At 38.0% G+C, this 15,586-nt stretch overlaps 1 protein-coding gene across 1 annotated transcript in view; it reads left to right on the top strand.

Annotated features, from left to right (window-relative positions):
• LPP (LIM domain containing preferred translocation partner in lipoma) overlaps positions 1-15,586 on the top strand; it is a 750,332-nt gene that overhangs the window by 550,529 nt on the left and 184,217 nt on the right. The gene's annotated exons all lie outside the window — the stretch shown is intronic.

Below are 15,586 nucleotides of genomic sequence, written 5' to 3'. Positions count from 1 at the left end.
GTTAAAGCAGTGCCTTTCAAATTTTCTGTTTCCTCCCTAATCTGTTGGAGATCCATATCTCCACAGAGTATAATTAAAATTAGTTACTAAGAAAATGAAGTAAAAAGAATACAAATTGGAAGACAGAGTTTTAGCATTGTTATATTTAATAGGAATAAATTACTCTATTAAGCTACTATAATATTTTATAAATACTGTCTGCTTCTGAACTTGTCTCTTCACAGAGTGTCTTAGTCAACTAGGCATCCATCCACCATTCTGAGTAACCCTGCTCTAAGAGCTTCTAGAGAGAGGATATTACATTTGGGGAGCAGTAGGAACAAAGGCAGAGAGGTGGGAAAATTGCCCAGGATTTTACTTATTCAAATACTTTCTATGTCTTCCCACTTCTTATTTGAGAATATTTAATAACAGGTAAACTGAGGGCACTGGTCCAAACCCACATCATAAATGGACTGGATTAGAATATGAAAAATGTGGCATTTATTTGTATTCAGGAGACAGTGTATCTTAGCTAAAAGAGCATAATAGTGGGGATAAAGAGTCATTCTGATTCCTTTTCTGCCTTCCACCAGCTAAACATACTGGCCTGTCCCTCCACTGCCTCAGCCCCTTTTCCTAAATCAAGAGTGTGAAGCAAATGTTATTTAGTGTTTCTTTCTTTGTAAGTTCACTATAGAAACATCATTAATGCAGAGAAGTGTACAAAGCTAAAAGTTAAATGTAAGTTGACAGAGACTAGCACAAGTGCGTCTGTGTGCTGTGTGCTCAGGCACTTTAGTCATGTCCAACTCTGTGGACTGTAGCCCGCCAGGCTCCTCTGTCCATGGGATTTGCCAGGCAAGAATACTGAAGTGGATTGCCATGCCCTCCTCCAAGAAATCTTCCCAACCCAGCAATTGAACTCACATCTCCTGTGTCTCCTGCATTGCAGGTGGACTCTTTACCCACTGAGCCACCTGGGAAGCCTAGCACAAATGGATAGAGAATAGTATAAAAAAAAAGTCTCTAGTTATATTGAAATACACTAAAAGTATGTAGTGCTCTTGTCATTGATATGGGAGAAGATCTTATATTGCAACCTAAGATAATGTTTGAAAAAAGTTTATTAAAAGTGAAAAATAAGGCCCTTTATTATCTGTATTAAGGTATATAAAAAACAAAAATGCTAACATGCCAAATATGTATGCTTCAATTATCATAGCAACAGAATAGATAGAAATAAACAACATTGACCATAGGTTGTGACTGTATTAATGAATATATAATAAGTACTCTGGGAAACATATAATTAAATACTATCTTTGTCTTCAAGAACTGTCCCAGCTCTACTACTTTCTAGCTTAGACAATGCAAACAAATTGTTTACCCTCTACATCATTTTGTTTTGCTATATTTATAACATGGAAATAATGGCTGTTTTATACTGTTACTGTGAGTATTGAATGAAATATTTATAGAAAACACTTAGTCAAGTTCTTGGCATGTAGAAATATACTCAATAATCAAAGTTATCCCATGCCTTACTTAAGAAAACAAGATATGCCCATTAAAAATCCATTAATAATGCTTGATTTTAAATTGAGTTCCAAGCAAAACTAGAACATATGTCACCAATTGATAAATAATTATTGCCAAATGAATGTTATAAACCATGAGAGGGAATGTGGAATAATGATTAAGTTTTATTGAGTGCTTACAGTATGGCAGGACTATTCTATAACATGTACTTTATAAGAATTTGTTCATTTCATCCTTACGGAAAAAGCTGTAATCCTGTGAAGTAAATGGTATTATTATTTCCAGGTTAGAAAACCAAGGCTCAGAAATGTTAAGTAATCTGCCCAATATCAACAGCTAATAAGTTGCAGGAGTGGATTAAAATCCACTAATGGATTAAAATCCAGGTCTATACATTTTTTTTTTCTTCTAAAAGCTTTTCCCACAGCTTTATTGAAGTACACAAAGAACTTCACATAATTAATGTATATAATTTGGTGGATTTGGATGTATGGATACATGTGTTTTGCCATCACAGCAATTCAGGTAATAAACATATCCATCCCTTCCAAAGTTTAGTCTGGATATTTAAGAAAGGTTTTATGGAGGAGATTAGCTTTGGACAAATGGAAAATAAGAGAAGGTATTCTCTTCTATGTTTGTGTTAAGTCACTTTAGTCTTATCCGACTCTTGGTGACCCTATGAACTGTAGCCTGCTAGGCTCCTCTGACCATGGGATTCTCCAGGCAAGAATACTGCTGTGGGTTACCGTTTCCTCCTCCAGGGATTCTTCTGACCCAGGGATCAAATTTGTGTCTCCTGTTTCTCCTGCATTTGCAGGCAGCTTCTTTACCACTAGCACCACCAAGTAGATAGAATGAACTACATAGATATAGAAACTATATAGAAAATATAAATTGAGACCCAGATGATTTAAGGAAAATTACTTTATATGGAAAACATCCACCAATGAACAACCTATTATGTGCAGGCCACTCTGCTGGGTAGGTGTTAAATGCACATGAAACAAGAGAGACATGGGTCTTATATTTAAAGAAGCTTATTGTCTAATAGAGGATGTATACAATGTGGCATTTAATTATAAGGCAAGGCAGAAAGTGACAAGTAAGTTATTCAAAGTTCAGCCAAATTCCTCTGAGGGTATAGAAGAAAGAGACAGCAAATTATGAGGCAGGAATGGAAAGTGTTTATAGAGTAGATAAACTTTCTGTTGTTTTTTAAATTATGGTAATAGAGACTTGGAAGTGCAGTGATAGTAGAGAAGTGATGTCATTTCTGATGAGTAGAATTTTAACATAAAAGGGAATAAAATCACTGGAGTGAAGCATCCATGTGGGAAGGAACAAGAAATTGGGAAATAAGGTTAGAGAGGTAGGCTGGAACCAATAGCCTAAATACCGAGTATTTTATCTTATGTAATGAGTCCCACACGTTGAGATAAAAGGTTATGAGAACTATTTCATGAAATGTGGTTAGGACTATGGTTTCCAAAGCCAGAATGCCTTTTCTACCTCTCATGGTAGGTAAAAGCAGGAAGCAAAGGATGAGTTAACAGGACTGTGGTTTACTCTTCTATTCTTTAAACATTAAATATTTCCCGAGCACATTCACACCTGCCTCTGTGCTGGGTGCCAGGGACAACGAGATGCAGGATCTCTGCCCTCAGGGAACCCACAAGTTCCGGGGAAGGATGGGAGAGAGGCAAGCATGTTAGGGATATCAGTGCGGCAAGGAGTGCAGCACTGTGCTGGGTCTGCCAGAGACCCTATGTGAGCATAAAAGACAGAGTTAAGTCTGTCTGAAGATGAGGGGAAGAAGGCTATGTACCATGTGTTTGCAACAGAAGGGCCTGACCCAAGAGAGATGAATAAGAGTCATCTCTTGTTCTCTATCAGAATTTTACCTTAGTTCCATTCTGGGCTGGAAATAGCATTGTTAATCACCACCTTAAAAGAATTTCTCACTCTTACATTAACATTGCCAGCCTTAGCTCAGCTGCTCACTTTTTCTATCACTTTGCCTATTTAATGCTGAAATTTTCATCGGCACTATAGCTGATTTGCTGAAGGTCATAAAGAGCTTTCATGTCAAAGATCTCCTATTAGATTGTGAGCTATACCAGTGAGTGAGAGGGAACAAAATGTAAATAAATGGCATCAATGGAAAAGGTTCCCCTGTGGTCATGTTGGTTTTTCTCTGTGCAACTCCTAGTTTCTTTTTCCTTAAGTGGAAAAATTTATGAATATATTTGGTTTTTTGTTTTGTTTTATTTTTCATTATGGAGTTTCGCATCAGTTTTATCACGTTTTCTTTATTTAAAGAACTATAATTATGGTATGTTCAGAGTAGGGAAGGGATATCCAAAGGTCACGTCATGGATGACTTGAGTACAAAGAAGAAAAGATACCTTCACAAATAGAGTTTGGAAACTTTCTTAATGCAAATGATGAAACTTAGCATCACCAATACTGGGACAAACTGACATGTGCCAGCTGATATGATGTAGTAGAAAGTATACAACATTGTCTATGTAATAGTCTTGTGGAAATATGTAACCTGAATCTAACCATTAGGAGATAGACAAATTTAGATGATATGCCATTCTTAAAGACAATTGTCTTGAATTCTTTAAAAATGTCAGTGTTAGACTATTTAAGATTAAAGAAGATGAAAAATACATGTCATTCAAATGCAGGGCATACATCTTGATTGGGTCTGGAGCAAGAATCAGGGCATTTGGGGAGAGATTAAGAAATTTAAATATGAACTATATATTAGATAATAAAATATCAGTGTCAATTTTGTGGGTATGGTAATGGCATTGGTGTATAAGACAGTATCCTTGTTGTCAGGAGCAAATGCTGAAGTATTTAGAGTGAACTGTCATTATGTCAGCAAATTAGTTTGAAACAGGTAGATTGATGTAAAGATACTGTGAGGAGGGCAGACTCATTTCAGATTATAACAACTAGAGATAATATAACTACACAGTACACCCTTTCTCCCCCCAAAAGTATTGAAGCTTGCCATAGATGAATTATCTTTTTATATACATGCTGTGTGGCATGTAAGATCTTGGTTCCTCAACCAGGGATCAAATCTGTGCTCCCTGGTGTGGAAGCAATAGAGCCCTAACTATGGGACCACTAGGGAATTGCCATAAATGAATTATCTTAACACTCCCTTCTTGGGCAGGAGGAATAAAGAATCATTCCTGTGTCTTCTAAATTTGACTGTTTGAAAATTCCTCTTTCTTATTTATCTGTTTCTTTATTTTCTACTGGACACATACCCTTTCTATTGTTGGTGAGATGATAAGCATTGTGGTGGTGATGACCAAAGCTGATGTTTACCTAAAGCTCTCCAAGTTTAAAAAGGCTATTCACAGTCATGGTCTGACTGATAGACCTGATCACGACCCGATGTAAAGGGCCAACTCATTGGAAAAGACCCTGATGCTGGGAAAGATTGAGGGTAGGAGGAGAAGGGGGCGACAGAGGATGAGATGGTGGGATTGCATCACCGACTCAATGGACGTGAGTTTGAGCAAACTCTGGGAGATAGTGAAGGACAGGGAAGCTTGGCGTGCTGCAGTCCATGGGGTTGCAAAGAGTTGGACATGACTGAGCAACTGAACAACTACAATAAAAATGATGTTTTTCTTTTTCTGATGAAGAAACCAAGATTGAGAGAGACTCAATGAGTTCAAGTTACACAGCATAACTTTTTGGATTTGGACTTACTCATCTCATCTTAAGTTCATTCTGATTCGTTACCATTGCAAAAAGATGTAAGCTGTCCCTGTAGTTAACTACTCTTGTCTCTTACCTCTCTTTCCCAGGGCTTTTGTAGCTCTGACTTCATTGTCACTGCCGATATACGTTGACTGTCTTTAACTCCTGAATTAACTGGTGTGACTAAGCATAGACTTTTTGCCATGGCTCAGATACATACTCTGGAGAGATAGCCCACCTAATACTGCTCTATCAACCACATGAGTTGACTGTTGACCTCAAAGGAAGCAAATCACAGCTACAACTCATCTCATTTTCTCAAGCCATTTCTTGATAACATATTACAAGCTAGAACCTCCAACTGATCTCAGCTGAATTTTTTATAATGATTGCATCCGAAAAGGTGCTAGTTTTAATGTTACATTGCCCCTCCTTTTCCATCTTCATCAAAAACTGTAACTGTTACATTACAGTATTAGCTAAATGCTACCAAAGATAAACCATAAGAGAGCAGTATGATCAGTCCCGATCTTTGAAGGGAAGATAGTCTTTAATGTTCTGAACATTTTGCATCTACTGGACTTGGAATTAGAAGACGCCTACTCCTTGGAAGAAAACCTATGACCAACCTAGATAGCATATTCAAAAGCAGAGACATTACTTTGCCAACAAAGGTCCATCTAGTCAAGGCTATGGTTTCTCCAGTGGTCATGTATGGATTCAAGAGTTGGACTGTGAAGAAAGCTGAGCGCTGAAGAATTGATGCTTTTGAACTGTGGTATTGGAGAAGACTCTTGAGAGTCCCTTGAACTGCAAGGAGATCCAACCAGTCCATTCTAAAGGAGATCAGCCCTGGGTGTTCTTTGGAAAGAATAATGCTAAAGCTGAAACTCCAGTACTTTGGCCCCCTCATGCGAAGAGTTGATTCATTGGAAAAGACTCTGATGCTGGGAGGGATTAGGGGCAGGAGGAGAAGGGGATGATAGAGGATGGGATGGCTGGATGGCATCACCGATTCAATGGACATGAGTTTGAGTGAACTCTGGAAGATGGTGATGGACAGGGAGGCCTGGCGTGCTGCGATTCATGGGTCGCAAAGAGTCGGACACGACTGAGCGACTGAACTGAACTGAACTGGACTTGAATTTTGGCTATATCAGATTCCCAAGTGTCTTTCTATTAACAGGGGTGTACTTGAATAGGCCTTGAACACTATTTTGTAGGGGAGAGAGAGGAAATATAGAAGAAAGTTGAAGTAGGAGAAGTTCTCTTTTAATTCAGTTAACCACACAACAGATCTGTAGCTCAAATCATTTGCAGGGCTACAGGCCTTGTTTCAAGTGCTTGCATCTTGGAGCAACCTGTTTCCCTGGGCAGCTAGAAGACCGTGTTTATGCTAGAAGAGACTTTCAGTGCCAGGGGTAGATACACAGAAAGAAAAGTGGGTAATGAACTATAAATTATTATAATTTAAGGTGAAGTTCAGAACTTAAAGTAGAGGGAGGATATTTTAAACAGATATTGAAACTAATGAGGGAGAAAGTTATTGCTAGAAAATTGTGAAACTGAAGAGGGCTAGTGGCCAGCATTGGAGCTAATACATGTGTGCTAAGTCACTTCCATCCTGTCCAATTCTTTGAAACCCTATGGACCAGAGCCTGCCAGCCTCCTCTGTCCATGGGATTTCCCAGGCAAGAATACTGGAGTGGGTTGCCATTTCCCCCTCCAGGGGATCTTCCTGACCCAGCGATTGAACCCACAACTCTTATGTTGCCTGTATTGGAAGATGGGTTCTTTACCACCAGCTCCACCTGGGAAGCCCTAATCAGGGCTTATATTTTTCAGGTATTTTTGAGGGGAAAATAGGGGACGACAGAGGATGAGATGGTTGGATGGCATCACCGACTCAATGGAGATGGGTTTGGGTGGCCTCCGGGAGTTGGTGATAGACAGGGAGGCCTGGCATGCTGTGGTTCATGAGGTCGCAAAGAATCGGACACTACTGAGCGACTGAACTGACTGTAAAGGACAGTTGAGTTTGTCTCTAGATATCCTTCAGCCATGTCTGTGAATGTATCCAGGTGTTCTCCATGTTGGTTGGTATACCCAGAGCCTCTAAGTTTTGTGCTTTCATTCATTTTGAAAGAGAAAAGGTGTTGTAAGTGAGAGGTTCCATATCTCAGCCTGTGGCTATGGCATGACTCCCTCAAAAATAATGATATTCTGGCTGCACAGACCCTAAGGCAGAAGGCAATAATCTTGGAATACAGAATATCTGGAAGTGAATAATGTAATGTATCTGAGGATGGACTGAAAATATCTACCCGCTTATTTTGAAGCATGAAGCTGTAATTATCTTGGCAGTGTTTACATGGTGTTGTCTTATTCTTTCTTAAACAAAAAAAGACTGAAGTGTGTGAGTCTTAGAATTGTTTAGTGAGCTATTTGAAGAATTCCTATGCCTTTAGACAGCACTAGGTAAATTCTCTTCACAAAACTTGGCATTTATCTAAGTTTTGTTTTTGCTTATCTCTTGAGTATTCTTAGTGAGCCATATTGAGAGTTTTTGCATGAAGCCAGAAGTTGGTTCTAGGGGAAGTAGCCTTTATTGCTTCAAAGGAATGTTGGACAAGAGTAAAATACGTGAGACAGTGGGGACCTGGCATGAATCAAGCCATAAGATAAGAAAGATTCATGTTGATGTATGGCAAAAACCAATACAGTATTATAAAGTAAAATAAAGTAAAAATGAAAATTTTTTAAAAAAAAGAAAGATTCAGATGGGCATTGCTATGATTACTTTATTGATAAAACCACATCACTATATTTGGTACTATGTATCTCCTTAATTGAGAGCAAGATGGAGGTCCCATGGATGTGCATGAGTAGAAGCAAAATGCCCCAAACAATGGAAAGATGGTCTATTTCTTTTCTATACTAATAAGAACAAAGGATAAATGAGCATGTCTAAAGGACTTAGACTAAGAGGCTTAGGAAACTGGAAACCACTATTTGAGCTACAGTTGAAGGAGTGGAGAAAAGAAAACCTAGAGCCTTGAAACCTATTGGAGAACTGCCATGTCAAAAAGAAATTAGACTTAATATGTATTATTCCAAAGTTAGCAACAAAAGCAAGTGAGGGGAAGCTGGAAAAATTACATTCCATATAATAAATTAACATGTTTAAGTGACAGAGGAAATATTTGGATGAGCCTAGGACAAAGCCCAATAATCCCTTTTTGGGGAAGTGGTGATAGGTATTCAAGCATTCATTGGACTATGAGATTCGATTTCAGAAATATTATCCAACTCTGACATTCTGTCACTTAGGCATCTCAGCTTGCCTGGGAATCAGGCTCTTGCATCTAATTTCCAGTGCTACCCAGTTTATCATTATTGCTACATGATTACAACTAACATATAATGCTTTGTAAAGCACTTTTATATTGTATTTTTTATATCATTTAAGCTAGACAAAGAAAGAAAGAGATAGCTGCTCAGTCGTGTCCGACTCTGCAATCCCATGGACTATAGCCCACCAGGCTCCTCTGTCCGTAGAAATCTCTAGTTAAAGAGTACTGGAGTGGGTTGCCATTCCCTTCTCCAGGAGATCTTCCCAACCTAGGGATTGAACCCAGGTCTCTTACATTGCAGGCAGATTATTTACCACCTGAGCCACCAGTGAAACCCTAAGCTCGAAGCAATACCAAGCAATGTGTTTGTTTCCATTTGGTATATGAAGAAACAGAGGAACTGAGTGATTAAGGGACGCCCCACTCCACCACCACTACTACTCATAGCTCCCATAAGCAGCGAGCCTACTGATTCCGATTCTGTTCTCTCTCCACCCCATTACATCCTCTCAGCACCATGTTACTGGGTTGGTCATCGACTATGAGATAAATCCGTGAACATACTCTCTTTTTAGCTTCTTCATTGGTACAAAGAGAAGCATGATTACTTTGAAAAGTTTTTAGAGGGTCTTATCTGGCAGGTTCTAAATAATTGTGTCACTGGTTTTGTTTTTTTTTTAACCATTATTATTTTGTGTCAAGAAAATGGTTTCCAAAGTACTCCTGTCAATTACAAACTAGAAAGTGCTTCCAAGTGGGAGCCTCTTTTTAGTACAGATGGAACCTGGGGCCTTAAGGACCTTATTTTCACAGAAAAATGACCTAATTAATTAAAAACCCTAAAGTCACAATGGAAGAATAAGTAGAAAATAAGTGGTTCAGAGAAAAGGTGGTATTGATTTGGGGAAAAATAGACTTCTTGATTTCGTTTCTCTCCATCTCTTCGTTTAAGGTCTCTGTGGGCCGTGGGAATAAAATGTCTTCTGTTAATAAGACGTATTAGATAGACTTCCTTTTGTGGCACTGATTTCTGGTAAAACGTTTGCTCGGGGCAATATATGATTACAGCACTAAATAAATAATGATCCTAAGCATTTTATGTGTTCTATCTTAGTACACGTTAATTTTTAATTAATTTGGCTACATGGTGTATTTTTAAGCATTGATTTGGAAACCAAGAATTGTAGTATCATAAAGAATCATTTAATCATAGAAACTATATAGGACAACCTTTCATTTTCCTGAAAACTAAAGCCTAAATGACTTGTTCAAGGTTGTAAAGCTGAGACTGTTTAGAACTCTATGGGCAAAATCCCCTTTCTGAGCAAAAGATAGAAATTAGTCTCTGCTAGTGAGTAAAGGAATGGCAGGGCTGTTCACAAAGGTGAGGAAGTAGATTGGGCCTGCTATTTTTGTGAACCCAGACTGGGTTATACCTTATTCAAACTTCGGTTAAAAATATATTGCCCAGTGGGGAATGGAGGGAGGTGATATATGTATAATCATTGCTGATTTGAGTAGTTGTATGGCAGAAACCAGCACAACATTGTAAAACAAATTTCCTCCAATTAAAAAAAAGGAAAAAAGAATCCAATGCCCATAAAAATGATGAAATGATAATAACTTGTTAAAACCTATGTATGTATACTTGATTTCCAAATAGAAATGAACCAAAGAGATTGCCAATATCTTTTTCTCATACTCATCAAGTTACTTACTTGTAGCATTTATTGTTTACCTCATTAAGATGTAAGTCTGATTGAAGGTAGTTTTTGGTTAGTATACTGCTGTGTCTCTATCTTTAACCCTGGGTCAATTCCTGATACACAGGAGATGTTTAATGTTTAATTAATTAATTAACCCATGAAAAAAAAATTGTGAGCAGACATCCCACATCCCCTGGGTCAGGACATGGTATAAACTACAAAAAAAAAAAAAAAAAACACTTCATTTATTTAACCTATGTTTATTTAGTACCTTATGGAATCATAAATTGTTATAGCTAGAGGGAATCTTAGGGGCTATCTAGGAAAATCCTCTCACTTTTAGAGATTACAAAAAGAAAATAGTTTTTTTAGTTTCAAACTAATTGGTGACAGAGCCATGGATTATAACTCAAGCTTTCTAATTCCTTTTTAAATCACTTGAAGTCACTAGAGAGTGTTTTAGGGAGAACAACAGATAGTTGCTACAGTCATTGAACTTCAGTCAAAGTTAGATTGATACCCTTGAACTCGATTTATCTGTTTTGCATGTCTTTTCTGTGAAAATCAAAGATTGAAATTGACCAATGGCTAGGTTATATAGTTAGGATTTTCTGTTCTAAATTCTAAATTATATTTCTTTCACTCTGGACTTCCTTTGTGGTCCCTAGAACCCAAGACAATCTCTTACCTCCTCAATTTTCTTCTGTCCTAATCCAAATGGGTCAGATGAGCAGGGAATCACATTGCAAAAACATCCTTTATCCATGTTTACTTGTGTTTTTCATAGCAAACAGTTGTGAAAGGTTGTTCTCTTACATTTCACCCCTTCAAGACTGGGAAGCATCACCCAGGATCCGTGTTTCATACTTACAGTAGATACCTACCCATTTTGTTGCATTGGGATCACCATTCTCTTTATGAAAGAATGAGAAGAAAAGCAGAAAAGAAATGTTTGCTTTATAGTCAAGGAACCTTTGTCTAATCACATGAAAATAAGCTTGATATCTTGAGAGAGAAAAGCTGGTGGGGCACACAGTGCGTATGGCAAAAGAAAGTTTCAATTCACAGATTGTCTGCGGTTGTGTATTGAGACATGGCAGAGCTGATACCCAGGCCTACAAGTGCTTATTCTGCATTTTCTGATCTTAAACATACCAATACAGATAACTGTGAACTCAACTCCCTTTCCCCTCCAAACCACCCTCCTTTCCCCTCCAAACCACCCTCCTTTCCCCCAACCTGAACTTTCCCCACAACTTTCTCTAAAGCACACAGATAATCATCTCCTTCCAGACTTTGAAGTGACATTAGAATTGTCAGAAGGCATAATTAATTGACTGTCAGCAAAGCCATTGTTTGAACATCTGCAGAGTTCTACTTGGTAGACATCTGTTGTACTTTCAATTAAACAGATTCAGTCATCTACAAATATTGATCGAGTGCTTACTATATACCAATCATAGAAGTGTGTGCGATGGGAGACAAAAGAAATAAGGTGACATAATGACCAAGGAGAGAAAGCATTTGTTCAATCCTTTAGCACAAAGAGCTTTGATAGGAAACAAATTACATGACTGGCAGTGGAAAATACAGACTTTCTCACCCAGATTCAGGGGGTTTTACCACTATTGCCACCTGATCTGTGCCAGATTGAATGCCAGAGGGGTCCACCTATTGCTGGGGCAGAAAGAGATCTATTGGTGACTCACTATTTGTGGATGGAGTTTTCAGTAAAGACAATTGAATGCTTTAAGAGGAAAGTAAGCAGAAAATACCCAAGGCCAGTAAACTGAGAAGTTCCAGCAGCAAGTCCAAGTTAATGACCATATCCTGACTTTCTTCCTAATTTTGACTCTGATGCCAGTCATGTTACATTAAATTCTCCCAGTTTCATAACAGCACTGCACAGTTCTGAGGGTCTCAGCCCCCATTTGGTTCTCTATCAAAACTTCAGTTTATCTGAGTCCTGGACCTGGCTTCACTCCTACCTGGAGGTAAACATCACTTATTAAAATTCAACAAGAAAGGACACAAACACTGTACAGGAGTGACTTGCTGAAGGAGGTTAAGATGCTGCAGTAGGCAGGAGGCAACTGAAAAGAATTATTAACCGCTACATCTTCAATCTCTCTCCACACACATAGACACATCATTCAGCCCTAGGATCATGGCACAGTTACTAGTCTCCCAACTTGAAAGCTTCCCATTCCTTGGTCATTGGAAGCCACCATCATAATTTTCACCAAATATGCAATAATATCAGAGAAGGAAATGGCAAACCACTCCAGTACTCTTGCCTGGAAAATTCCATGGATGAGGGAGCCTGGTGGGCTGCAGTTCATTGGGTCACAGAGAGTCGGACACAACTGAGCAACTTCACTTTTTTTCTTTCTATAGTTCCTTTTGGAGAAGGAAATAGCAACTCACTCCGTGTTCTTACCTTGAGAATCCCATGGATGGAGGGGCCTGGTGGGCTACAGTCTGTGTGGTTGCTAAGGGTTGGACATGACTAAGCAACTAACATACACACACACACACACACACACACACACACACACACACACACATACATGCAATATATCTATATCTATTATTTGTCTATCATTTTTGTTTAAATCAGCTCATTTATTTTTTAACCTATTTTATCTTCATGTCAATAATATCCGTAATTTGATTTTAAGGACTAAGTACTTGTTGCTTTCCCCATAAAAGACATGAAAGTAAACACCGTAATTAAATTTAGAATATTTATCCATGAACTCTCTAATGTTCAAAATGTTGAGAAATATGGGTATAGCTCAACCAGAAGATAAACTGATGGGACATTATGGTGAAATGATGTCCTCAAGGTTATCAATTATGTTGTGTTTTATTTTTAAAAAAAGTTTTTATACCCAGCATCATCATATTATCATGAGAGGCAGTGTAGTTGTATAAAGAGTCAGGCATCAAGTAATCAGAGGCCAGATTCTGGGCTGATCTTTGTCCCATAATCTTGTGACATCTTAGGCCAGTACCTTTTCCATGGACCTCATCTCTCATAGACTTCATGATCTCTTGGGATCCTTTGGCCTTTTTCTTTAGTTACCTCAAATACTTTTCATATATTGTTGTTTATACACTGTTAAAACATAGGCAAGTAGGAAAATAACTGCCCTGTGTAAAATTACAACATTGGTTGCCTCAGAAGAATTGCCAAAGAAACTTGAGAATTATATTTCCTACACTATTTTTCATTCTGCTCAGTACTGTTCCTCATTTCCTACGGTTTATGAGAAGGTTCACATCACATTGTCAGTTAATAAACATAAAATTGTAGAGTATAAGGAATACTGTGTACTGAGCTGAATATTCAGGCATCACTGTTTAAGAATATTCTGGGTTTAATATGTTGTTCACTAATTAAACTTGGAGTACATAAATAGTTGATGCTTTTGAACTGTGGTGTTGGAGAAGACTCTTGAGAGTCCCTTGGACTGCAAGGAGATCCAACCAGTCCATTCTGAAGGAAATCAGCCCTGGGTGTTCTTTGGAAGAAATGATGCTAAAGCTAAAACTCCAGTACTTTGGCCACCTGATGCAAAGAGTTGACTCATTGGAAAAGACTCTGATGCTGGGGAGGGATTGGGGCAGGAGGAGAAGGGGACGACAGAGGATGAGATGGCTGGATGGCATCACCAACTTGATGCGCATGAGTTTGGGTGAACTCCAGGAGTTGGTGATGGACAGGGAGGCCTGGCGTGCTGCAGTTCATGGGGTTGCAAAGAGTCGGACATGACTGAGAGACTGAACTGAACTGAACTGAACTAAATTATACTTGGAGTACATAAATAATATTTGTAACCATTAACATGATAATGGTCTTCAGTATATAATATAGCAGTGTTATTAAAATGAATAATTCATCTTTTGTTACATGGCATAGTGAAACCAGAACTGGACTTGGAGTCAAGAAATGCAAGTGTAAGTCCTGTATCTCTGTATGACACTGGAGACTTTTGACATTTGCATTGTGCTTTAGAACATATGCATCATTTAAAAACATTCTTTCATCAGTTTTAAGACTAGAGTTATCATTTTGCCAGGGAAATCAGCTTATCCAAGGACTGGTTAAGAGATGGAACATTTTTTTGGCTGTTCTGTGCATCATGTGGTATCTTAGTTCCCCAACCAGGGATCAAACCCATGCCCCCTGCATTGGAAGCGCAGTCTTAATCACTGTACCTTCATGGAAGTCCATGAGCCGAATTCTTATTGTAAGTTTTCTGGATTAAATTACTTGTACTTTAAGCAACTTTATATAACCTGTTAACCTTTTTTAGTTTCACTTATTTCATCTAATAATAAACATTATCCCTATCTATTTTATATAATAGTTATGATGAGTAAGTTAAAGAAATAGATGTGAAAATGTATGCTAAACGATAACAACTCAAAAATTTAAGAGATGTTTACTTCCCAATGTAAGAGATTATTACTTCTCAATGCAGCATCTAACTTGATTTATGCCACTTATGATTAGTGTGTGATAATCAGCTGCTCTGAATTTTTAATGTCAGTGTTTGTCCCTATTTGAATTAACACTTTGTGTTTTCTTATGATGTCCTCTTGTTATTGGAATGTCATTACAAAAAACTGTTTTTCAGTCATTGTGTGAGAAAGCAACACACAAAGCATACCACAATATTCTCATTTGCTGAGCAAACTACTCTTGCTTTTTAATGTGGAATGCAGAAGAACTAATTGAAAAGAGACAAAGATGAATTTTGACTCAGATTGTGCAGGATGAATCATAACCCACTTTCTCATCTGAGATGTAAAGAGAAAAAATTAAAATAAAGCCAGCCACCACACAGCTTTACTGTCAGCGTCAGCATAATCAATATAGAATGTTTTTCAGCAGAACAAAGAGTATATTACTACTAGGCTAAGAATTGCAGATAGTAGAAAACGTGGTTAATTTTTTTTCTTTGTCTTCTGATTTTTTTTTTTTTTCCTTCCTTTGGTTAAAGCATTCCAATCAGGAGAGTTTGGGACTCATCAGAAGTTGTTGTCCAAACCATTCAGAAATGTACCTGTGATCTCTATTGAATAATTAGAGGCCAGTCAGAACTGGTGCAAGCCTGGACCACATCTGATCCTGGTTTCATTTATCAGTTCAGTAGGAAACAGGCAGACAGCAAAATAGCAGATACCTGGACAGTATAGAATTGCTGCTTCCTTGAATTTAACTTACTTGGGTTATGATGTGAATAATTAAAGAAAAATGAA

The sequence above is a fragment of the Ovis aries genome, chromosome 1, assembly GCF_016772045.2.
Source record: "Ovis aries strain OAR_USU_Benz2616 breed Rambouillet chromosome 1, ARS-UI_Ramb_v3.0, whole genome shotgun sequence".
Classification (NCBI taxonomy): Eukaryota; Metazoa; Chordata; class Mammalia; order Artiodactyla; family Bovidae; genus Ovis; species Ovis aries.
The sequence above is the reverse complement of the archived record's forward strand: the minus strand, read 5'-3'. Positions and strand labels throughout refer to the sequence as shown.